At 60.9% G+C, this 24320-nt stretch overlaps 3 non-coding genes across 3 annotated transcripts; all 3 read left to right on the plus strand.

Annotated features, from left to right (window-relative positions):
• The first annotated feature begins 7173 nt into the window (after positions 1 to 7173).
• On the plus strand, positions 7174 to 7292 carry LOC131862397 (5S ribosomal RNA). Its single transcript, XR_009361413.1, has one exon. It is a non-coding gene; the product is annotated as a 5S ribosomal RNA (ribosomal RNA).
• Positions 7293 to 14250: 6958 nt separating this feature from the next.
• LOC131862398 (5S ribosomal RNA) lies at positions 14251 to 14369 on the plus strand. Its single transcript, XR_009361414.1, has one exon. It is a non-coding gene; the product is annotated as a 5S ribosomal RNA (ribosomal RNA).
• Positions 14370 to 22173: 7804 nt separating this feature from the next.
• LOC131862399 (5S ribosomal RNA) lies at positions 22174 to 22292 on the plus strand. The gene has a single exon (XR_009361415.1). It is a non-coding gene; the product is annotated as a 5S ribosomal RNA (ribosomal RNA).
• The last annotated feature ends 2028 nt before the right edge of the window (positions 22293 to 24320 follow it).

A 24320-nucleotide genomic window follows, 5' to 3' on the forward strand; every position in this document is an offset into this window, starting at 1 on the left:
TGCGGCTCAAGCAGTGCCCAAAGGGACTGGAATGCGGAATCACATCGAGAGACCCAAATGCTATACGAGGGCTCAAATCGAATTATCGATTTGGCCACGACATGGACGCATCGGAACGACTACCTTTGCCGAACCACTCGCAATTGCATCCATACCGAAACCAATAGACATTTCCGTTAGAGCCCTCGCATAGCATTCGGGAATCTCGCATGCCCCTCTAAATCGACCAATGCTGGCGCTCAATGAAAATCCGAGCGCTACCACCGTTCGAGCGCCAGCATTGGTCGAGTTAGAGGGGCACGGGGGAGAATGCTCCAGTCAACACCTCCCCTATATAAGTTATTTGTCCGATTCTCGCACAACCGTAGTCTGCCTCGTCGAATCAAACAACGGTCCCAGATTCCGACTTCCGTTCCGTAGAGACCCAAAAGCTAGATGGAGGCTCGCAAGAAAGAGAGTCGGCGCATAGCAATCGGGTTTCTCGAACGTTTAGGGACCGAGCTCACTTGCGGATAGGGCAAAATCCGCCAAGCAACCCAAAAGCTAGACGGGGGCTCGAATCGAATCGCCTAGGCGGCCACAACAACGACGTGTTGGATCGACTACCAGTGCCAAACCATTCAGCAAGACTAGTCTGTGTCGAGGCCGGATAGAGATTCTCAGAGAGCGCCCGCATAGCATTTAGGAGACCTGCCGCGTCCCTCACACTCGACAAATGGTGGTGCACGTTTATAAATCCGAGCGATCCCAACCCTTTCAAGCACCAACATCGGTCGAGATAGAGGGGCACGGAGGGGGCTGCGTGAGACAACACAGTCCCCTATATAAGTTATTTGTCCGATTCTCACACATCCGAAGAATGGTCATCAAATCGGACAACAGCCCAAACTTCCGACTTCCGTCCCAGAAAGCCCAAGAGCTATCTAAAACGTTCATGGCCGGAACTCGATCGCGGCTATACCAGTCCGCCAAGCAACCCAAAAGCTAGACTGGAGCTCTAGTCGAATCACCTCTGTGGCCATTGCAAGGACGTGTTGGAGCGACTACCATTGCCGAACCATTCCGCAGGTCGAGTCCATACCAAGGCCGCATAGAGATTCACGATGAGCTCCTGCATAGCAATCAGGAGACTTGCCGTGTCCATCACAATCGATAAATCCTGGTGCAAGATTTTTGCATCCGAGCGCTCCAACCAGTCGAGCACCAGCATCAATCGACATAAACGGGCACGGGGGGAGGATGCTCGAGAACACTACCTCCCCTATATAAGTTATTTGTCCGATTCTCAAGCAGCCGAAGTCTGGTCATCGAATCGGGTCAAAGACCACAACTTCCGACTTTACCCACAATGCAAGTCATCGAATCGAACATCGGCCCCCGAGTCGGACTCCATGCGTATGTCAGGTCATCGGACCCAAATTCCGCCTTCCTGCGCATGGCGGGCCATCAATATCAACTCGGTCATCGGACCCAAACTCCGCCTTTTTGCGTATGGCACGCCTTCAAATCGGTCATCGGACCCAAATTCCGCCTTCCTGTGCATGGCGGGCCATCAACATCAACTCGGTCATCGGACCCAAATTCCGCCTTTCTGCGCATGGCACGCCATCAACTCGGTCATCGGACCCAAATTCCGCCTTCCTGCGCATGGCAGGTCATCGGACACAAATTCAGACCTCGCCAATATGCCTACGTATCGAATCGGTCATCGGACCCAACTTCCGACTTCATCCATACTGTAGGGTCTTTGAGGTTGGCGCGGTGCGCTCAACCCAGGGAGTCGACCCATCGAAGCATACACCTCCCCTATATAAGCTATTTGTCCGATTCCCACACCTGTGTAGTTTGCACCTCTGACCAGGACATCGACCCCAACTTCCGAACTCGACTGCAACGACGGCACCAGCGCCTTGGTGCGCACCTTGCGACGCACAGTCCCAACATTCGCCTTCCTGCACATGGCAGGTCATCGGACCCAAATTCCGACCTCGCGAGTATGCCTACATATCGAATCGGTCATCGGACCCAACTTCCGACTTCATCCATACCGTAGGGTCTTTGAGGTTGGCGCGGTGCGCTCAACCCGGGGAGTCGACCCAACGAAGCATACACCTCCCCTATATAAGCTATTTGTCCGATTCCCACACCTGTGTAGTTTGCACCTCCGATCAAGACATCGACCCCAACTTCCGAACTCGCCTCCAACGACCGAACCAGCGCCTTGGTGCGCACCTTGCAACGCACAGTGCCAACATTCGCCTTCCTGCACGTGGCAGGTCATCGGACCCAAATTCCGACCTCGCGAGTATGCCTACATATCGAATCGGTCATCGGACCCAACTTCCGACTTCATCCATACCGTAGGGTCTTTGAGGTTGGCGCGGTGCGCTCAACCCGGGGAGTCGACCCAACGAAGCATACACCTCCCCTATATAAGCTATTTGTCCGATTCCCACACCTGTGTAGCTTGCACCTCCGATCAGGACATCGACCCCAACTTCCGAACTCGACTAAAAAGACCGCACCAGCGCCTTGGTGTGCACCTTGCAACGCACAGTGTCAACATTCGCCTTCCTGCACATGGCAGGTCATCGGACCCAAATTCCGACCTCATGAGCATACCTACTAATCGAATTGGTCATCGGACCCAACTTCCGACTTCATCCATACCGTAGGGTCTTTGAGGTTGGCGCGGTGCGCTCAACCTGGGGAGTCGACCCATCGAAGCATACACCTCCCCTATATAAGCTATTTGTCCGATTCCGACACCTGTGTAGTTTGCACCTCCGCTCAGGACATCGACCCCAACTTCCGAACTCGCCTGCAACGACCGAACCAGCGCCTTGGTGCGCACCAAAAGTGCGCACTTTTGGAGGGCACTTTTGTGCGCTCCAAAGGTGCGCACTTTTGGAGGGCACTTTTCTGCGCTCCAAAGGTGCGCACTTTTGGAGGGCACTTTTTGGAGGGCACTTTTCTGCGCTCCAAAGGTGCGCACTTTTGGAGGGCACTTTTTGGAGGGCACTTTTCTGCGCTCCAAAGGTGCGCACTTTTGGAGGGCACTTTTTGGAGGGCACTTTTCTGCGCTCCAAAGGTGCGCACTTTTGGAGGGCACTTTTTGGAGGGCACTTTTCTGCGCTCCAAAGGTGCGCACTTTTGGAGGGCACTTTTTGGAGGGCACTTTTCTGCGCTCCAAAGGTGCGCACTTTTGGAGGGCACTTTTCTGCGCTCCAAAGGTGCGCACTTTTGGAGGGCACTTTTTGGAGGGCACTTTTCTGCGCTCCAAAGGTGCGCACTTTTGGAGGGCACTTTTTGGAGGGCACTTTTCTGCGCTCCAAAGGTGCGCACTTTTGGAGGGCACTTTTTGGAGGGCACTTTTCTGCGCTCCAAAGGTGCGCACTTTTGGAGGGCACTTTTGTGCACTCCAAAGGTGCGCACTTTTGGAGGGCACTTTTCCTGTGCTCCAAAGGTGCACACCTAGGTGAGCACCTTCGACCACACCTTGTAGCACACCAAACTCTGACTTTCGACTTCATCCGCAATGCAGGGTCTTTGAGGTTGGCGCAATGCGCACAACCAGGGGAGTCGACCCATCAAACCCAACACCTCCCCTATATAAGCTATTTGTCTGATTCTCATACATGCGTAGCCTGCAGGAGCAATTAGGACATCGACCCCAACTTTCGGCTTCTAAACGAAAACAAGGTCTTTGAGGTTGGTGTAATGCGAACAACTAGGGGAGTCAACCCATCAAACCCAACACCTCCCCTATATAAGCTATTTGTCTGATTCTCATACATGTGTAGTCTACAGGAGCAATTAGGACATCGACCCCAACTTTTGACTTCTTAACGAAAACAAGGTCTTTGAGGTTGACGTAATGCGCACAACCAGGGGAGTCGACCCATCAAACCCAACACCTCCCCTATATAAGCTATTTGTCCGATTCTCATACATGTGTAGCCTGCAGGAGCCATTAGGACATTGACCCCAACTTTTGACTTCTTAACGAAAACAAGGTCTTTGAGGTTGGCGTAATGCGCACAACCAAGGGAGTTGACCCATCAAACCCAACACCTCCCCTATATAAGCTATTTGTCTGATTCTCATACATGTGTAGCCTGCAACAACGATTAGGACATCCACCCCAACTTCTGAATTCGTCTGCGTTGACCGCACCAAAGGTGCACGCCTTGGTGCTCACCAAAATCCGACTTCCGACTTCTTCTGCTATGCGGGGTCTTTGAGGTTGGCGCAGTGCGCACAACCAGGGGAGTCAACCCACCGAATGCAACACCTCCCCTATATAAGCTATTTGTCTGATTCTCATACATGCGTAGACTGCAGCAATGATTAGGACATCCACCCCAACTTTTGACTTCTTAAACAAGACAGGGTCTTTGAAGTTGGTGCAGTGCACACAACCAGGGGAGTCGACCCATCAAACGCAACACCTCCCCTATATAAAGCTATTTGTCCGATTCTCATACGTGTAGTCTGCAGCAGCGATTAGGACATCGACCCCAACTTCCGAATTCGTTTGCATTGACCGCACCAAAGGTGCACGCCTTGGTGTGCACCCTGGAGTGCACTTTGGTGCTCACCTCGGTGCACACTTTGGTGTGCACCTCGGTGTGCACCAAAGGTGCGCACCTTGGAGCGCACCAAAGGTGTACACTTTGGAGCGCACCACATAGGGTCTTTGAGAGGTTGGCGCAGTGCGCACACCAAGGTGGGTGTTGAGGTGCGTGCCGAGGTGGGTGGGTGCTAGGGTGCGCTCCATGGTGGGTGCCAGGGTGGGTGCGTGCTAGGGTGGATTCCAAAGAGGGTCATAGGGTGGGTGCCAAGGTGGGTTGGTGATATAGTGGGTTCAAAGGTGGGTACTAGGGTGGGTTCCAAGGTGGGTCACAAGTTGGGTGCCAGGATGCGTGGGTGTTAGGTTGGGTGCCAAGGTGGGCTCCTGCGTGGGTGGGTGCTAGGGTGGGTTTCAAGGTGGACGCGAGGGCGGGTGCCAAGGTGGGTAACAAGTTGGGTGTTAGGATGGGTGAGTGCTAGAGTGGGTGCCAAGGTGGGTGGGTGCTAAGGTGGATGCCAAGGTGGTTCACAGGGTGGGTGGGTTCTAGGGTGAGTTCCAAGGTGGGTCACAGGTTCAGTGCTAGGGTGGGTGTCAAGGCGGGTGTCGAGGTGCCTGGGTGCTAGGGTGTGGATGCCAATGTGGGTCATAGGGTGGGTACTAGGGTGGGCTGCAATGTGGGTGCCAAGGTGGGTAACATGCTCGGTGGGTTCTAAATTGGGTGCCAGGGTGGGTGTGCACCCACCTTGCCCGAGGTGGGTGCCAAGGTGCCAGTGTGGGTGGGTGCTAAGGTGGATGCCAAGGTGGGTGAGAAGGTGGGTGATAGGTTGAGTGGTAGGATGGGTGGGTGCCAAGATGGGTCACAGGGTGGGTGCAAGGGTGGGTAGGTGCTAGGGTTGGTGTCAGGGTGGGTGGGTGCTAGGTTGGGTTCCAAGGTGGGTGCGAGGGTGAGTGTCAAGGTGGGTCACAGGTTAGGTGCTAGGATGGGTGAGTGCTAGGGTGCAAAGGTGCCAGGGTGGGTGCTAGGATGGGTCGATGCTAGGGTGAGTGGCAAGGTGGGTCCACAAGTGTCAAGGTGGGTGCCGAGGTGGGTGCCAAGTCGGCGACTGCTATGGTGGATGCCAAGGTGGGTCACGGGGTGGGTGCCAAGTTGCTAGGTTGGGTTCCAAGGTGGGTGCCAACGTGGGTGCTAGGGTGCGTGGGTTAAAGGGTGTGTCACAACGTGGGTGCCAGGATGGGTGCGCACCCACACTGGCCAAGACGGGTGCGGGTGCAAGGTTGGGTTCCAAGCCCGGTCACAGGCTGGGTGCTAGGATGGGTGGGTGCCAAGGTGGGCACCAGGGTGGGTGCACCCACCCTGGCCAAGGTGGGTCACGGGGTGGGTCCTAGGGTGGGTAACGGGGTGGGTACTAAGGTGCGTGCCAAGGTGGGTCATAGGGTGGGTGCCAAGGTGGGCACCAGGGTGGGTGTGCACCAACCCTAGCCAGGGTAGGTCACGGGGTGGTTGTCGGGGTGGGCGTCAAGGAGCCAAGGTGGGTGGCAAGTAGCCAAGTTGCGTGCCAAGGTGGGTGTCGGGGTGGGTGCCAAGGATCCAAGGTGGGTGCCAAGGAACCAAGGTGGGTGTCTGGGTGGGTGCCGAGGTGGGAGCCAGGGTGGGTCCCAAGGTGAGTGCAAAGGTGGGTGCCAGGGTCAAGGTGAGTGCCAATGTGGGTTCCAAGGTGCCAGGGTCAGGGTGAGTGCCAATGTGGGTTCAAAGGTGCTAAGTTGGGTGCGAGGTTGGGTGCGAGGGTGGGTGGGTGCCAAGGTGTGCTAGGTGGAAGCCCGGGTGGGTCGGCATCCCATGGGTGTCGAGTTGGGTGCCTGATGGGTGCTTCTTGTCAAGTTTTAGTCGTCGGGACTCATTTCGAGCCTTAGAGGTCGTTTCTTGTCCGGTTGCCCTGTCTTCGACCTGGGAACCCAATTTTGGTCCTCGGGTCCCATTTTTTTTTGTCTCGCATCCCACTTTTGGCCTGTGGCCTTTTCGGGGTCGATTCTCGTTTTGGGCATCAGAGCATGTTTCTTCTCCTAAAACCCAATATTTGTTTATTAAGTCTCGGAACACATTTTTGTTCTCGTGGACCCATCATGGGTCTTGGAACGCATTTGTGGTCCTTGGGTCCCATTTTGCATCCCGAAACTTGTGTTTTGGTGCTTGATCCCTATTTTGGGTGCCCACCTTGCACCAAGTGCGCACCCGGGGCAAACCGAGCGCCTTGGTGCACCGGGGCAAGATCGAGCGTGCACCCGAGGCGCCCCGAACATGCACCAAGGTGCACTCGGCCCACATGTGAGCGCAGGTCGTTGCGCCCGAGGTGGTGTGTGGGCACCGCGTTGCAGACGGGACACTGCACGCACACGACGCCCCCTCCAGGTGCACGCACGTAGGCCGGGCCGGGTGCACACCCGACGCCCTAGCAAGGTGCGCGCACCCGGGCAGGGCTCACACTTGGCGAACGGGGCGCACTTCGCGAGGGAGGGTGTGCACCTCGACGGGGGTGGGTGGCCGGGGTGGATTCGCACGTGGGTCGCGGTTTGCTAAGTACACACTGCGACAAGCTCATAACGGGTGCGATCATACCAGCGTTAGTGCACCGGATCCCATCAGAACTCCGCAGTTAAGCGCGCTTGGGCCGGAGTAGTACTGGGATGGGTGACCTCCCGGGAAGTCCCGGTGTTGCACCCTTTTTTAGTTTTTCGCCGGGCGTCGCAATGCTATTTGAATAAACCTTTTGCCCGTTTGCGTTCTCGTCGGGGCCGGGCCGGGCCGGGGTGCGCTGCCCGCACTACCGCGCGCGCGGGGGCGACACCGAGCGCGCACCCGAGGCGCCCCGAGCACACAGGCCACGGTGCAACCCGGGCGTTGTGCGCGCACCCCGGTGCGCCCGAGGTGCTGCGCGCGCACCCAGGTGAAATCGGTGTGCACCTCGGCCAGTGCGCGCTCGGTCGAGTCGCGCACGTTGGCCAAGGTGCACGGTGATGTTTCTTACTCTAAGGTTCCGCACCAGACGCCCGGGACAGGTGAGCGAAGCTGGGCGGGGCCGGGTGCGCGGCCGGGGCAGGTGCACGCAGCTGGAGAGAGCTTTGGAGCACACTTCGGAGCGCACCAATGATGCGCTCCATTCAAAAGTTTCCTGAAAAGGCAAAAAAAGTTGAGATTATAGAATTTCCCACTTGAGAGATTGTAAAAAAAAAAAATTTAAAATGAAGGAAACGCGGGTGCCAAGGTGTGCGCAGCCCAGCCAAGGTGTGCGCACCAAGGCGCCCACCCTGGCGAAGGTGCACGCAAGGTGCGCACCCGAGGCAAACCGGACAATTAACCCAACTTTCGACTTCGCGCGCACCTTGGAGCGCACTTCGGAGCGCTCCTTGGTGCGCACCAATCTTGGGCACCTCGGAGTGCACCATGGCGCCCACCAAGGTGCGCACCCGGGGCAAACCGAGCTCCGACTTCGTGCGCACCTTGGAGCGCACGAAAGGTGCGCACCATGGCGCCCACCAAGGTGCGCAGCCCAGCCAAGGCGTGCGCATCAAGGTGCGCACCCTGGCGAAGGTGCGCACCCGGGGCAAACCGAGCTCCGACTTCGTGCGCACCTTGGAGCGCACAAAAGGTGCGCAACCCAGCCAAGGTGTGCGCACCCCGGTCAAACCGAGCTCCGAATCGTGCGCACCAGAGGTGCACGCCATCGTGCGCACCTTGGAGCACACTTCGGAGCCCTCCTTGGTGCGCGCCGATGTTGCGCACCTCGGAGCGCACCCGGGGAAAACAATGCAATTAACCCGACTTTCGACTTCGTGGGCACCTCGGAGCGCTCTCGGGTTCGCACCTCGGAGCACACCGAGGTGCGCACCTTTGATGCGCTGCCTTCACCAATTTCCAGAAAAGGCAAGAAAACATTGAGAAGGTGTGCGCACCGAGGTGCCCACCCTGGCGAAGGTGCACGCGAGGTGCGCACCCGGGGCAAACCGGGCTCCGACTTCGTGCACGCCGCACCTTGGAGCACACTTCGGAGCGCTCCTTGGTGCGCACCAGGGCGCGCAACCCAGCCGAGGTGCCCACCCCGGCGAAGGTGCACGCGAGGTGCGCACCCGGGGCAAACCGGGCTCCGACTTCGTGCACGCCATGGTGCCCACCGCGGCGAAGGTGCACGCGAGGTGCGCACCCGGGGCAAACCGGGCTCCGACTTCGTGCACGCCGCACCTTGGAGCACACTTCGGAGCGCTCCTTGGTGCGCACCATGGTGCCCACCAGGGCGCGCAACCCCGCCGAAGGTGCACGCGAGGTGCGCACCCGGGGCAAACCGGGCTCCGACTTCGTGCACGCCGCACCTTGGAGCACACTTCGGAGCGCTCCTTGGTGCGCACCATGGTGCCCACCAGGGCGCGCAACCCCGCCGAAGGTGCACGCGAGGTGCGCACCCGGGGCAAACCGGGCTCCGACTTCGTGCACGCCATGGTGCGCACCGCGGCGAAGGTGCGCACCCGGGGCAAACCGGGCTCCGACTTCGTGCACGCCGCACCTTGGAGCACACTTCGGAGCGCTCCTTGGTGCGCACCAGGGCGCGCAACCCAGCCGAGGTGCCCACCCCGGCGAAGGTGCACGCGAGGTGCGTACCCGGGGCAAACCGGGCTCCGACTTCGTGCACGCCGCACCTTGGAGCACACTTCGGAGCGCTCCTTGGTGCGCACCATGGTGCCCACCAGGCCGCGCAACCCAGCCAAGGTGTGCGCACCAAGGTGCACGCGAGGTGCGCACCCGGGGCAAACCGGGGTCCGACTTCGTGCACGCCGCACCTTGGAGCACACATCGGGGCGCTCCCGGGTTCGCACCGGCGTTGCGCACCGTGGTGGGCACCTCGGAGCACACCAAGGTGGGCAGCGAGGTGCGCACCTTTGATGCGATGCCTTCACTAATTTCCATAAAAGGCAAAAAAAAAACGAGATTTTAAAATTTCCGTTTTGAAAGATAGTGAGAAAAAGGGAATGCTGGTGCCATCTTGAGCCCGCCCTGGTGCGCAGCCCAGCCAAGGTGTGCGCACCAAGGTGCCCACCCTGGCGAAGGTGCGCGCCCGGGCAATTAACCCAACTTCCAACTTCGCGCGCGCCAGGGTGGGAGCACACCCAACAACCGGGCCTGGGAAGAGCCAATGCGAGAAACCCCACCAAACGCTCTGACAAAAAAAGAGGGGGCGCTCCAGTAACCCCGCTTCGGAGCGCACCCTGGGCAAACCCAGCCAAGGTGCCCACCCCGGCCAAGGTGCAGGCGAGGTGCGCACCCGGGGCAAACCGGGCTCCGACAACGTGCACGCCGCACCTTGGAGCACACTTCGTAGCGCTCCCGGGTGCGCACCTCAGAGCACACCAAGGTGGGCAGCGAGGTGCGCACCTTTGATGCGCTGCCTTCACTAATTTCCAGAAAAGGCAAAAAAAAAAGGAGATTTTAAAATTTCCGTTTTGAAAGATAGTGAAAAAAACGGAACGCGCGTGCCATCTTGAGCCCGCCCTGGTGCGCAGCCCAGGTAAGGTGCCCACCCTGGCAAAGGTGCGCACCCGGGCAATTAACCCTACTTCCGACTTCGTGCGCGCCAGGGTGGCAACCGGGCCTCGGAAGAGCCAATGCGAGAAACCCCACCAAACGCTCCGACAAAAAAAGAGGCGGCGCTCCAATAACCCCGCTTCGGAGCGCAGCCGGGGCAAACCCAGCCAAGGTGCCCACCCCGACGAAGGTGCACGCGAGGTGCGCACCCGGGGCAAACCGGGCTCCGACAACGTGCACGCAGCACCTTGGAGCACACTTCGAAGCACTCCCGGGTGCCCACCGGCGTTGCGCACCGTGGTGGGCAGCGAGGTGCGCACCTTTGATGCGCTGCCTTCACTAATTTCCAGAAAAAGGCAAAAAAAAATGAGATTTTAAAATTTCCGTTTTGAAAGATAGTGAAAAAAAAGGAACGCGGGTGCCATCTTGAGCCCGCCCTGGTGCGCAGCCCAGGCAAGGCATGCGCACCAAGGTGCCCACCCGAGGTGCACACCCGGGGCAAACCGGGCTCCGACTTCGTGCAGGCCGCACCTTGGAGCACACTTCGGAGCGCTCCTTGGTGCGCACCATGGTGCCCACCAGGGCGCGCAACCCAGCCAAGGTCTGCACACTAAGGTGCCCACCCCGGCGAAGGTGCACGCGAGGTGCGCACCCGGGGCAAACCGGGCTCCGACTTCGTGCACGCCATGGTGCCCACCGCGGCGAAGGTGCACGCGAGGTGCGCACCCGGGGCAAACCGGGCTCCGACTTCGTGCACGCCGCACCTTGGAGCACACATCGGGGCGCTCCCGGGTTCGCACCGGCGTTGCGCACCGTGGTGGGCACCTCGGAGCACACCAAGGTGGGCAGCGAGGTGCGCACCTTTGATGCGATGCCTTCACTAATTTCCATAAAAGGCAAAAAAAAAACGAGATTTTAAAATTTCCGTTTTGAAAGATAGTGAGAAAAAGGGAATGCTGGTGCCATCTTGAGCCCGCCCTGGTGCGCAGCCCAGCCAAGGTTTGCGCACCAAGGTGCCCACCCTGGCGAAGGTGCGCGCCCGGGCAATTAACCCAACTTCCAACTTCGCGCGCGCCAGGGTGGGAGCGCACCCAACAACCGGGCCTGGGAAGAGCCAATGCGAGAAACCCCACCAAACTCTCTGACAAAAAAAGAGGGGGCGCTCCAGTAACCCCGCTTCGGAGCGCACCCTGGGCAAACCCAGCCAAGGTGCCCACCCCGGCCAAGGTGCAGGCGAGGTGCGCACCCGGGGCAAACCGGGCTCCGACAACGTGCACGCCGCACCTTGGAGCACACTTCGTAGCGCTCCCGGGTGCGCACCTCAGAGCACACCAAGGTGGGCAGCGAGGTGCGCACCTTTGATGCGCTGCCTTCACTAATTTCCAGAAAAGGCAAAAAAAAAAGGAGATTTTAAAATTTCCGTTTTGAAAGATAGTGAAAAAAACGGAACGCGCGTGCCATCTTGAGCCCGCCCTGGTGCGCAGCCCAGGTAAGGTGCCACCCTGGCAAAGGTGCGCACCCGGGCAATTAACCCTACTTCCGACTTCGTGCGCGCCAGGGTGGCAACCGGGCCTCGGAAGAGCCAATGCGAGAAACCCCACCAAACGCTCCGACAAAAAAAGAGGCGGCGCTCCAATAACCCCGCTTCGGAGCGCAGCCGGGGCAAACCAAGCCAAGGTGCCCACCCCGACGAAGGTGCACGCGAGGTGCGCACCCGGGGCAAACCGGGCTCCGACAACGTGCACGCAGCACCTTGGAGCACACTTCGAAGCACTCCCGGGTGCCCACCGGCGTTGCGCACCGTGGTGGGCAGCGAGGTGCGCACCTTTGATGCGCTGCCTTCACTAATTTCCAGAAAAAGGCAAAAAAAAATGAGATTTTAAAATTTCCGTTTTGAAAGATAGTGAAAAAAAAGGAACGCGGGTGCCATCTTGAGCCCGCCCTGGTGCGCAGCCCAGGCAAGGCATGCGCACCAAGGTGCCCACCCGAGGTGCACACCCGGGGCAAACCGGGCTCCGACTTCGTGCAGGCCGCACCTTGGAGCACACTTCGGAGCGCTCCTTGGTGCGCACCATGGTGCCCACCAGGGCGCACCCGAGGCAAACCGGGCTCCGACTTCGTGCACGCCGCACCTTGGAGCACACATCGGAGCGCTCCCAGGTTCGCACCAGCGTTGCGCACCTTTGATGCGCTGCCTTCACTAATTTCCAGAAAAGGCAAAAAAAAATGATATTTTAAAATTTCCGTTCTGAAAGATAGTGAAAAAAACGGAACGCGGGTGCCATCTTGAGCCCTTCCTGATGCGCAGCCCAGGCAAGTTGTGCGCACCAAGGTGCCCACCCTGGCGGAGGTGCGCGCCCGGGGCAAACCGGGCTCCGACTTCGTGCACTGCATGGTGCCCACCAAGGCGCGCAACCCAGCCAAGGTGCCCACCGCAGCGAAGGTGCACGCGAGGTGCGCACCCGAGGTGCACACCCGGGGCAAACCGGGCTCCGACTTCGTGCACGCCGCACCTTGGAGCACACTTCAGAGCGCTCCTTGGTACGCACCAGGGCGCGCAACCCAGCCAAGGTGCTCACCCCGGCGAAGGTGCACGCGAGGTGCGCACCCGGGGCAAACCGGGCTCGGACTTCGTGCACGCCGCACCTTGGAGCACACATCGGAGCGCTCCCGGGTTCGCACCAGCATTGCGCACCTTTGATGCGCTGCCTTCACTAATTTCCAGAAAAGGCAAAAAAAAGAAAAAAATGAGATTTTAAAATTTCCGTTTTGAAAGATAGTGAAAAAAACGGAACGCGGGTGCCATCTTGAGCCCGCCCTGGTGTGCAGCCCAGGCAAGTTGTGCGCACCAAGGCACCCACCCTGGCCAAGGTGGGTCACGGGGTGGGTCCTAGGGTGGGTAACGGGGTGGGTACTAAGGTGCGTGCCAAGGTGGGTCATAGGGTGGGTGCCAAGGTGGGCACCAGGGTGGGTGTGCACCAACCCTAGCCAGGGTAGGTCACGGGGTGGTTGTCGGGGTGGGCGTCAAGGAGCCAAGGTGGGTGGCAAGTAGCCAAGTTGCGTGCCAAGGTGGGTGTCGGGGTGGGTGCCAAGGATCCAAGGTGGGTGCCAAGGAACCAAGGTGGGTGTCTGGGTGGGTGCCGAGGTGGGAGCCAGGGTGGGTCCCAAGGTGAGTGCAAAGGTGGGTGCCAGGGTCAAGGTGAGTGCCAATGTGGGTTCCAAGGTGCCAGGGTCAGGGTGAGTGCCAATGTGGGTTCAAAGGTGCTAAGTTGGGTGCGAGGTTGGGTGCGAGGGTGGGTGGGTGCCAAGGTGTGCTAGGTGGAAGCCCGGGTGGGTCGGCATCCCATGGGTGTCGAGTTGGGTGCCTGATGGGTGCTTCTTGTCAAGTTTTAGTCGTCGGGACTCATTTCGAGCCTTAGAGGTCGTTTCTTGTCCGGTTGCCCTGTCTTCGACCTGGGAACCCAATTTTGGTCCTCGGGTCCCATTTTTTTTTGTCTCGCATCCCACTTTTGGCCTGTGGCCTTTTCGGGGTCGATTCTCGTTTTGGGCATCAGAGCATGTTTCTTCTCCTAAAACCCAATATTTGTTTATTAAGTCTCGGAACACATTTTTGTTCTCGTGGACCCATCATGGGTCTTGGAACGCATTTGTGGTCCTTGGGTCCCATTTTGCATCCCGAAACTTGTGTTTTGGTGCTTGATCCCTATTTTGGGTGCCCACCTTGCACCAAGTGCGCACCCGGGGCAAACCGAGCGCCTTGGTGCACCGGGGCAAGATCGAGCGTGCACCCGAGGCGCCCCGAACATGCACCAAGGTGCACTCGGCCCACATGTGAGCGCAGGTCGTTGCGCCCGAGGTGGTGTGTGGGCACCGCGTTGCAGACGGGACACTGCACGCACACGACGCCCCCTCCAGGTGCACGCACGTAGGCCGGGCCGGGTGCACACCCGACGCCCTAGCAAGGTGCGCGCACCCGGGCAGGGCTCACACTTGGCGAACGGGGCGCACTTCGCGAGGGAGGGTGTGCACCTCGACGGGGGTGGGTGGCCGGGGTGGATTCGCACGTGGGTCGCGGTTTGCTAAGTACACACTGCGACAAGCTCATAACGGGTGCGATCATACCAGCGTTAGTGCACCGGATCCCATCAGAACTCCGCAGTTAAGCGCGCTTGGGCCGGAGTAGTACTGGGATGGGTGACCTCCCGGGAAGTCCCGGTGTTGCACCCTTTTTTAGTTTTTCGCCGGGCGTCGCAATGCTATTTGAATAAACCTTTTGCCCGTTTGCGTTCTCGTCGGGGCCGGGCCGGGCCGGGGTGCGCTGCCCGCACTACCGCGCGCGCGGGGGCGACACCGAGCGCGCACCCGAGGCGCCCCGAGCACACAGGCCACGGTGCAACCCGGGCGTTGTGCGCGCACCCCGGTGCGCCCGAGGTGCTGCGCGCGCACCCAGGTGAAATCGGTGTGCACCTCGGCCAGTGCGCGCTCGGTCGAGTCGCGCACGTTGGCCAAGGTGCACGGTGATGTTTCTTACTCTAAGGTTCCGCACCAGACGCCCGGGACAGGTGAGCGAAGCTGGGCGGGGCCGGGTGCGCGGCCGGGGCAGGTGCACGCAGCTGGAGAGAGCTTTGGAGCACACTTCGGAGCGCACCAATGATGCGCTCCATTCAAAAGTTTCCTGAAAAGGCAAAAAAAGTTGAGATTATAGAATTTCCCACTTGAGAGATTGTAAAAAAAAAAAATTTAAAATGAAGGAAACGCGGGTGCCAAGGTGTGCGCAGCCCAGCCAAGGTGTGCGCACCAAGGCGCCCACCCTGGCGAAGGTGCACGCAAGGTGCGCACCCGAGGCAAACCGGACAATTAACCCAACTTTCGACTTCGCGCGCACCTTGGAGCGCACTTCGGAGCGCTCCTTGGTGCGCACCAATCTTGGGCACCTCGGAGTGCACCATGGCGCCCACCAAGGTGCGCACCCGGGGCAAACCGAGCTCCGACTTCGTGCGCACCTTGGAGCGCACGAAAGGTGCGCACCATGGCGCCCACCAAGGTGCGCAGCCCAGCCAAGGCGTGCGCATCAAGGTGCGCACCCTGGCGAAGGTGCGCACCCGGGGCAAACCGAGCTCCGACTTCGTGCGCACCTTGGAGCGCACAAAAGGTGCGCAACCCAGCCAAGGTGTGCGCACCCCGGTCAAACCGAGCTCCGAATCGTGCGCACCAGAGGTGCACGCCATCGTGCGCACCTTGGAGCACACTTCGGAGCCCTCCTTGGTGCGCGCCGATGTTGCGCACCTCGGAGCGCACCCGGGGAAAACAATGCAATTAACCCGACTTTCGACTTCGTGGGCACCTCGGAGCGCTCTCGGGTTCGCACCTCGGAGCACACCGAGGTGCGCACCTTTGATGCGCTGCCTTCACCAATTTCCAGAAAAGGCAAGAAAACATTGAGAAGGTGTGCGCACCGAGGTGCCCACCCTGGCGAAGGTGCACGCGAGGTGCGCACCCGGGGCAAACCGGGCTCCGACTTCGTGCACGCCGCACCTTGGAGCACACTTCGGAGCGCTCCTTGGTGCGCACCAGGGCGCGCAACCCAGCCGAGGTGCCCACCCCGGCGAAGGTGCACGCGAGGTGCGCACCCGGGGCAAACCGGGCTCCGACTTCGTGCACGCCATGGTGCCCACCGCGGCGAAGGTGCACGCGAGGTGCGCACCCGGGGCAAACCGGGCTCCGACTTCGTGCACGCCGCACCTTGGAGCACACTTCGGAGCGCTCCTTGGTGCGCACCATGGTGCCCACCAGGGCGCGCAACCCCGCCGAAGGTGCACGCGAGGTGCGCACCCGGGGCAAACCGGGCTCCGACTTCGTGCACGCCGCACCTTGGAGCACACTTCGGAGCGCTCCTTGGTGCGCACCATGGTGCCCACCAGGGCGCGCAACCCCGCCGAAGGTGCACGCGAGGTGCGCACCCGGGGCAAACCGGGCTCCGACTTCGTGCACGCCATGGTGCGCACCGCGGCGAAGGTGCGCACCCGGGGCAAACCGGGCTCCGACTTCGTGCACGCCGCACCTTGGAGCACACTTCGGAGCGCTCCTTGGTGCGCACCAGGGCGCGCAACCCAGCCGAGGTGCCCACCCCGGCGAAGGTGCACGCGAGGTGCGTACCCGGGGCAAACCGGGCTCCGACTTCGTGCACGCCGCACCTTGGAGCACACTTCGGAGCGCTCCTTGGTGCGCACCATGGTGCCCACCAGGCCGCGCAACCCAGCCAAGGTGTGCGCACCAAGGTGCACGCGAGGTGCGCACCCGGGGCAAACCGGGGTCCGACTTCGTGCACGCCGCACCTTGGAGCACACATCGGGGCGCTCCCGGGTTCGCACCGGCGTTGCACACCGTGGTGGGCACCTCGGAGCACACCAAGGTGGGCAGCGAGGTGCGCACCTTTGATGCGATGCCTTCACTAATTTCCATAAAAGGCAAAAAAAAAACGAGATTTTAAAATTTCCGTTTTGAAAGATAGTGAGAAAAAGGGAATGCTGGTGCCATCTTGAGCCCGCCCTGGTGCGCAGCCCAGCCAAGGTGTGCGCACCAAGGTGCCCACCCTGGCGAAGGTGCGCGCCCGGGCAATTAACCCAACTTCCAACTTCGCGCGCGCCAGGGTGGGAGCGCACCCAACAACCGGGCCTGGGAAGAGCCAATGCGAGAAACCCCACCAAACGCTCTGACAAAAAAAGAGGGGGCGCTCCAGTAACCCCGCTTCGGAGCGCACCCTGGGCAAACCCAGCCAAGGTGCCCACCCCGGCCAAGGTGCAGGCGAGGTGCGCACCCGGGGCAAACCGGGCTCCGACAACGTGCACGCCGCACCTTGGAGCACACTTCGTAGCGCTCCCGGGTGCGCACCTCAGAGCACACCAAGGTGGGCAGCGAGGTGCGCACCTTTGATGCGCTGCCTTCACTAATTTCCAGAAAAGGCAAAAAAAAAAGGAGATTTTAAAATTTCCGTTTTGAAAGATAGTGAAAAAAACGGAACGCGCGTGCCATCTTGAGCCCGCCCTGGTGCGCAGCCCAGGTAAGGTGCCCACCCTGGCAAAGGTGCGCACCCGGGCAATTAACCCTACTTCCGACTTCGTGCGCGCCAGGGTGGCAACCGGGCCTCGGAAGAGCCAATGCGAGAAACCCCACCAAACGCTCCGACAAAAAAAGAGGCGGCGCTCCAATAACCCCGCTTCGGAGCGCAGCCGGGGCAAACCCAGCCAAGGTGCCCACCCCGACGAAGGTGCACGCGAGGTGCGCACCCGGGGCAAACCGGGCTCCGACAACGTGCACGCAGCACCTTGGAGCACACTTCGAAGCACTCCCGGGTGCCCACCGGCGTTGCGCACCGTGGTGGGCAGCGAGGTGCGCACCTTTGATGCGCTGCCTTCACTAATTTCCAGAAAAAGGCAAAAAAAAATGAGATTTTAAAATTTCCGTTTTGAAAGATAGTGAAAAAAAAGGAACGCGGGTGCCATCTTGAGCCCGCCCTGGTGCGCAGCCCAGGCAAGGCATGCGCACCAAGGTGCCCACCCGAGGTGCACACCCGGGGCAAACCGGGCTCCGACTTCGTGCAGGCCGCACCTTGGAGCACACTTCGGAGCGCTCCTTGGTGCGCACCATGGTGCCCACCAGGGCGCGCAACCCAGCCAAGGTCTGCACACTAAGGTGCCCACCCCGGCGAAGGTGCACGCGAGGTGCGCACCCGGGGCAAACCGGGCTCCGACTTCGTGCACGCCATGGTGCCCACCGCGGCGAAGGTGCACGCGAGGTGCGCACCCGGGGCAAACCGGGCTCCGACTTCGTGCACGCCGCACCTTGGAGCACACTTCGGAGCGCTCCTTGGTGCGCACCATGGTGCCCACCAGGGCGCGCAACCCAGCCAAGGTGTGCGCACCAAGGTGCACGCGAGGTGCGCACCCGGGGCAAACCGGGGTCCGACTTCGTGCACGCCGCACCTTGGAGCACACATCGGAGCGCTCCCAGGTTCGCACCAGCGTTGCGCACCTTTGATGCGCTGCCTTCACTAATTTCCAGAAAAGGCAAAAAAAAACGATATTTTAAAATTTCCGTTCTGAAAGATAGTGAAAAAAACGGAACGCGGGTGCCATCTTGAGCCCTTCCTGGTGCGCAGCCCAGGCAAGTTGTGCGCACCAAGGTGCCCACCCTGGCGGAGGTGCGCGCCCGGGGCAAACCGGGCTCCGACTTCGTGCACTGCATGGTGCCCACCAAGGCGCGCAACCCAGCCAAGGTGCCCACCGCAGCGAAGGTGCACGCGAGGTGCACACCCGGGGCAAACCGGGCTCCGACTTCGTGCACGCCGCACCTTGGAGCACACTTCAGAGCGCTCCTTGGTGCGCACCAGGGCGCGCAACCCAGCCGAGGTGCCCACCCCGGCGAAGGTGCACGCGAGGTGCGCACCCGGGGCAAACCGGGCTCCGACTTCGTGCACGCCATGGTGCCCACCGCGGCGAAGGTGCGCACCCGGGGCAAACCGGGCTCCGACTTCGTGCACGCCGCACCTTGGAGCACACTTCGGAGCGCTCCTTGGTGCGCACCATGGTGCCCACCAGGCCGCGCAACCCAGCCAAGGTGTGCGCACCAAGGTGCACGCGAGGTGCGCACCCGGGGCAAACCGGGGTCCGACTTCGTGCACGCCGCACCTTGGAGCACACATCGGGGCGCTCCCGGGTTCGCACCGGCGTTGCGCACCGTGGTGGGCACCTCGGAGCACACCAAGGTGGGCAGCGAGGTGCGCACCTTTGATGCGATGCCTTCACTAATTTCCATAAAAGGCAAAAAAAAAACGAGATTTTAAAATTTCCGTTTTGAAAGATAGTGAGAAAAAGGGAATGCTGGTGCCATCTTGAGCCCGCCCTGGTGCGCAGCCCAGCCAAGGTTTGCGCACCAAGGTGCCCACCCTGGCGAAGGTGCGCGCCCGGGCAATTAACCCAACTTCCAACTTCGCGCGCGCCAGGGTGGGAGCGCACCCAACAACCGGGCCTGGGAAGAGCCAATGCGAGAAACCCCACCAAACTCTCTGACAAAAAAAGAGGGGGCGCTCCAGTAACCCCGCTTCGGAGCGCACCCTGGGCAAACCCAGCCAAGGTGCCCACCCCGGCCAAGGTGCAGGCGAGGTGCGCACCCGGGGCAAACCGGGCTCCGACAACGTGCACGCCGCACCTTGGAGCACACTTCGTAGCGCTCCCGGGTGCGCACCTCAGAGCACACCAAGGTGGGCAGCGAGGTGCGCACCTTTGATGCGCTGCCTTCACTAATTTCCAGAAAAGGCAAAAAAAAAAGGAGATTTTAAAATTTCCGTTTTGAAAGATAGTGAAAAAAACGGAACGCGCGTGCCATCTTGAGCCCGCCCTGGTGCGCAGCCCAGGTAAGGTGCCACCCTGGCAAAGGTGCGCACCCGGGCAATTAACCCTACTTCCGACTTCGTGCGCGCCAGGGTGGCAACCGGGCCTCGGAAGAGCCAATGCGAGAAACCCCACCAAACGCTCCGACAAAAAAAGAGGCGGCGCTCCAATAACCCCGCTTCGGAGCGCAGCCGGGGCAAACCAAGCCAAGGTGCCCACCCCGACGAAGGTGCACGCGAGGTGCGCACCCGGGGCAAACCGGGCTCCGACAACGTGCACGCAGCACCTTGGAGCACACTTCGAAGCACTCCCGGGTGCCCACCGGCGTTGCGCACCGTGGTGGGCAGCGAGGTGCGCACCTTTGATGCGCTGCCTTCACTAATTTCCAGAAAAAGGCAAAAAAAAATGAGATTTTAAAATTTCCGTTTTGAAAGATAGTGAAAAAAAAGGAACGCGGGTGCCATCTTGAGCCCGCCCTGGTGCGCAGCCCAGGCAAGGCATGCGCACCAAGGTGCCCACCCGAGGTGCACACCCGGGGCAAACCGGGCTCCGACTTCGTGCAGGCCGCACCTTGGAGCACACTTCGGAGCGCTCCTTGGTGCGCACCATGGTGCCCACCAGGGCGCACCCGAGGCAAACCGGGCTCCGACTTCGTGCACGCCGCACCTTGGAGCACACATCGGAGCGCTCCCAGGTTCGCACCAGCGTTGCGCACCTTTGATGCGCTGCCTTCACTAATTTCCAGAAAAGGCAAAAAAAAATGATATTTTAAAATTTCCGTTCTGAAAGATAGTGAAAAAAACGGAACGCGGGTGCCATCTTGAGCCCTTCCTGATGCGCAGCCCAGGCAAGTTGTGCGCACCAAGGTGCCCACCCTGGCGGAGGTGCGCGCCCGGGGCAAACCGGGCTCCGACTTCGTGCACTGCATGGTGCCCACCAAGGCGCGCAACCCAGCCAAGGTGCCCACCGCAGCGAAGGTGCACGCGAGGTGCGCACCCGAGGTGCACACCCGGGGCAAACCGGGCTCCGACTTCGTGCACGCCGCACCTTGGAGCACACTTCAGAGCGCTCCTTGGTACGCACCAGGGCGCGCAACCCAGCCAAGGTGCTCACCCCGGCGAAGGTGCACGCGAGGTGCGCACCCGGGGCAAACCGGGCTCGGACTTCGTGCACGCCGCACCTTGGAGCACACATCGGAGCGCTCCCGGGTTCGCACCAGCATTGCGCACCTTTGATGCGCTGCCTTCACTAATTTCCAGAAAAGGCAAAAAAAAGAAAAAAATGAGATTTTAAAATTTCCGTTTTGAAAGATAGTGAAAAAAACGGAACGCGGGTGCCATCTTGAGCCCGCCCTGGTGTGCAGCCCAGGCAAGTTGTGCGCACCAAGGCACCCACCCTGGCCAAGGTGGGTCACGGGGTGGGTCCTAGGGTGGGTAACGGGGTGGGTACTAAGGTGCGTGCCAAGGTGGGTCATAGGGTGGGTGCCAAGGTGGGCACCAGGGTGGGTGTGCACCAACCCTAGCCAGGGTAGGTCACGGGGTGGTTGTCGGGGTGGGCGTCAAGGAGCCAAGGTGGGTGGCAAGTAGCCAAGTTGCGTGCCAAGGTGGGTGTCGGGGTGGGTGCCAAGGATCCAAGGTGGGTGCCAAGGAACCAAGGTGGGTGTCTGGGTGGGTGCCGAGGTGGGAGCCAGGGTGGGTCCCAAGGTGAGTGCAAAGGTGGGTGCCAGGGTCAAGGTGAGTGCCAATGTGGGTTCCAAGGTGCCAGGGTCAGGGTGAGTGCCAATGTGGGTTCAAAGGTGCTAAGTTGGGTGCGAGGTTGGGTGCGAGGGTGGGTGGGTGCCAAGGTGTGCTAGGTGGAAGCCCGGGTGGGTCGGCATCCCATGGGTGTCGAGTTGGGTGCCTGATGGGTGCTTCTTGTCAAGTTTTAGTCGTCGGGACTCATTTCGAGCCTTAGAGGTCGTTTCTTGTCCGGTTGCCCTGTCTTCGACCTGGGAACCCAATTTTGGTCCTCGGGTCCCATTTTTTTTTGTCTCGCATCCCACTTTTGGCCTGTGGCCTTTTCGGGGTCGATTCTCGTTTTGGGCATCAGAGCATGTTTCTTCTCCTAAAACCCAATATTTGTTTATTAAGTCTCGGAACACATTTTTGTTCTCGTGGACCCATCATGGGTCTTGGAACGCATTTGTGGTCCTTGGGTCCCATTTTGCATCCCGAAACTTGTGTTTTGGTGCTTGATCCCTATTTTGGGTGCCCACCTTGCACCAAGTGCGCACCCGGGGCAAACCGAGCGCCTTGGTGCACCGGGGCAAGATCGAGCGTGCACCCGAGGCGCCCCGAACATGCACCAAGGTGCACTCGGCCCACATGTGAGCGCAGGTCGTTGCGCCCGAGGTGGTGTGTGGGCACCGCGTTGCAGACGGGACACTGCACGCACACGACGCCCCCTCCAGGTGCACGCACGTAGGCCGGGCCGGGTGCACACCCGACGCCCTAGCAAGGTGCGCGCACCCGGGCAGGGCTCACACTTGGCGAACGGGGCGCACTTCGCGAGGGAGGGTGTGCACCTCGACGGGGGTGGGTGGCCGGGGTGGATTCGCACGTGGGTCGCGGTTTGCTAAGTACACACTGCGACAAGCTCATAACGGGTGCGATCATACCAGCGTTAGTGCACCGGATCCCATCAGAACTCCGCAGTTAAGCGCGCTTGGGCCGGAGTAGTACTGGGATGGGTGACCTCCCGGGAAGTCCCGGTGTTGCACCCTTTTTTAGTTTTTCGCCGGGCGTCGCAATGCTATTTGAATAAACCTTTTGCCCGTTTGCGTTCTCGTCGGGGCCGGGCCGGGCCGGGGTGCGCTGCCCGCACTACCGCGCGCGCGGGGGCGACACCGAGCGCGCACCCGAGGCGCCCCGAGCACACAGGCCACGGTGCAACCCGGGCGTTGTGCGCGCACCCCGGTGCGCCCGAGGTGCTGCGCGCGCACCCAGGTGAAATCGGTGTGCACCTCGGCCAGTGCGCGCTCGGTCGAGTCGCGCACGTTGGCCAAGGTGCACGGTGATGTTTCTTACTCTAAGGTTCCGCACCAGACGCCCGGGACAGGTGAGCGAAGCTGGGCGGGGCCGGGTGCGCGGCCGGGGCAGGTGCACGCAGCTGGAGAGAGCTTTGGAGCACACTTCGGAGCGCACCAATGATGCGCTCCATTCAAAAGTTTCCTGAAAAGGCAAAAAAAGTTGAGATTATAGAATTTCCCACTTGAGAGATTGTAAAAAAAAAAAATTTAAAATGAAGGAAACGCGGGTGCCAAGGTGTGCGCAGCCCAGCCAAGGTGTGCGCACCAAGGCGCCCACCCTGGCGAAGGTGCACGCAAGGTGCGCACCCGAGGCAAACCGGACAATTAACCCAACTTTCGACTTCGCGCGCACCTTGGAGCGCACTTCGGAGCGCTCCTTGGTGCGCACCAATCTTGGGCACCTCGGAGTGCACCATGGCGCCCACCAAGGTGCGCACCCGGGGCAAACCGAGCTCCGACTTCGTGCGCACCTTGGAGCGCACGAAAGGTGCGCACCATGGCGCCCACCAAGGTGCGCAGCCCAGCCAAGGCGTGCGCATCAAGGTGCGCACCCTGGCGAAGGTGCGCACCCGGGGCAAACCGAGCTCCGACTTCGTGCGCACCTTGGAGCGCACAAAAGGTGCGCAACCCAGCCAAGGTGTGCGCACCCCGGTCAAACCGAGCTCCGAATCGTGCGCACCAGAGGTGCACGCCATCGTGCGCACCTTGGAGCACACTTCGGAGCCCTCCTTGGTGCGCGCCGATGTTGCGCACCTCGGAGCGCACCCGGGGAAAACAATGCAATTAACCCGACTTTCGACTTCGTGGGCACCTCGGAGCGCTCTCGGGTTCGCACCTCGGAGCACACCGAGGTGCGCACCTTTGATGCGCTGCCTTCACCAATTTCCAGAAAAGGCAAGAAAACATTGAGAAGGTGTGCGCACCGAGGTGCCCACCCTGGCGAAGGTGCACGCGAGGTGCGCACCCGGGGCAAACCGGGCTCCGACTTCGTGCACGCCGCACCTTGGAGCACACTTCGGAGCGCTCCTTGGTGCGCACCAGGGCGCGCAACCCAGCCGAGGTGCCCACCCCGGCGAAGGTGCACGCGAGGTGCGCACCCGGGGCAAACCGGGCTCCGACTTCGTGCACGCCATGGTGCCCACCGCGGCGAAGGTGCACGCGAGGTGCGCACCCGGGGCAAACCGGGCTCCGACTTCGTGCACGCCGCACCTTGGAGCACACTTCGGAGCGCTCCTTGGTGCGCACCATGGTGCCCACCAGGGCGCGCAACCCCGCCGAAGGTGCACGCGAGGTGCGCACCCGGGGCAAACCGGGCTCCGACTTCGTGCACGCCGCACCTTGGAGCACACTTCGGAGCGCTCCTTGGTGCGCACCATGGTGCCCACCAGGGCGCGCAACCCCGCCGAAGGTGCACGCGAGGTGCGCACCCGGGGCAAACCGGGCTCCGACTTCGTGCACGCCATGGTGCGCACCGCGGCGAAGGTGCGCACCCGGGGCAAACCGGGCTCCGACTTCGTGCACGCCGCACCTTGGAGCACACTTCGGAGCGCTCCTTGGTGCGCACCAGGGCGCGCAACCCAGCCGAGGTGCCCACCCCGGCGAAGGTGCACGCGAGGTGCGTACCCGGGGCAAACCGGGCTCCGACTTCGTGCATGCCGCACCTTGGAGCACACTTCGGAGCGCTCCTTGGTGCGCACCATGGTGCCCACCAGGCCGCGCAAC

Source organism: Cryptomeria japonica, unplaced genomic scaffold (genome assembly GCF_030272615.1).
Source record: "Cryptomeria japonica unplaced genomic scaffold, Sugi_1.0 HiC_scaffold_42, whole genome shotgun sequence".
In the NCBI taxonomy this organism is placed as follows: domain Eukaryota; kingdom Viridiplantae; phylum Streptophyta; class Pinopsida; order Cupressales; family Cupressaceae; genus Cryptomeria; species Cryptomeria japonica.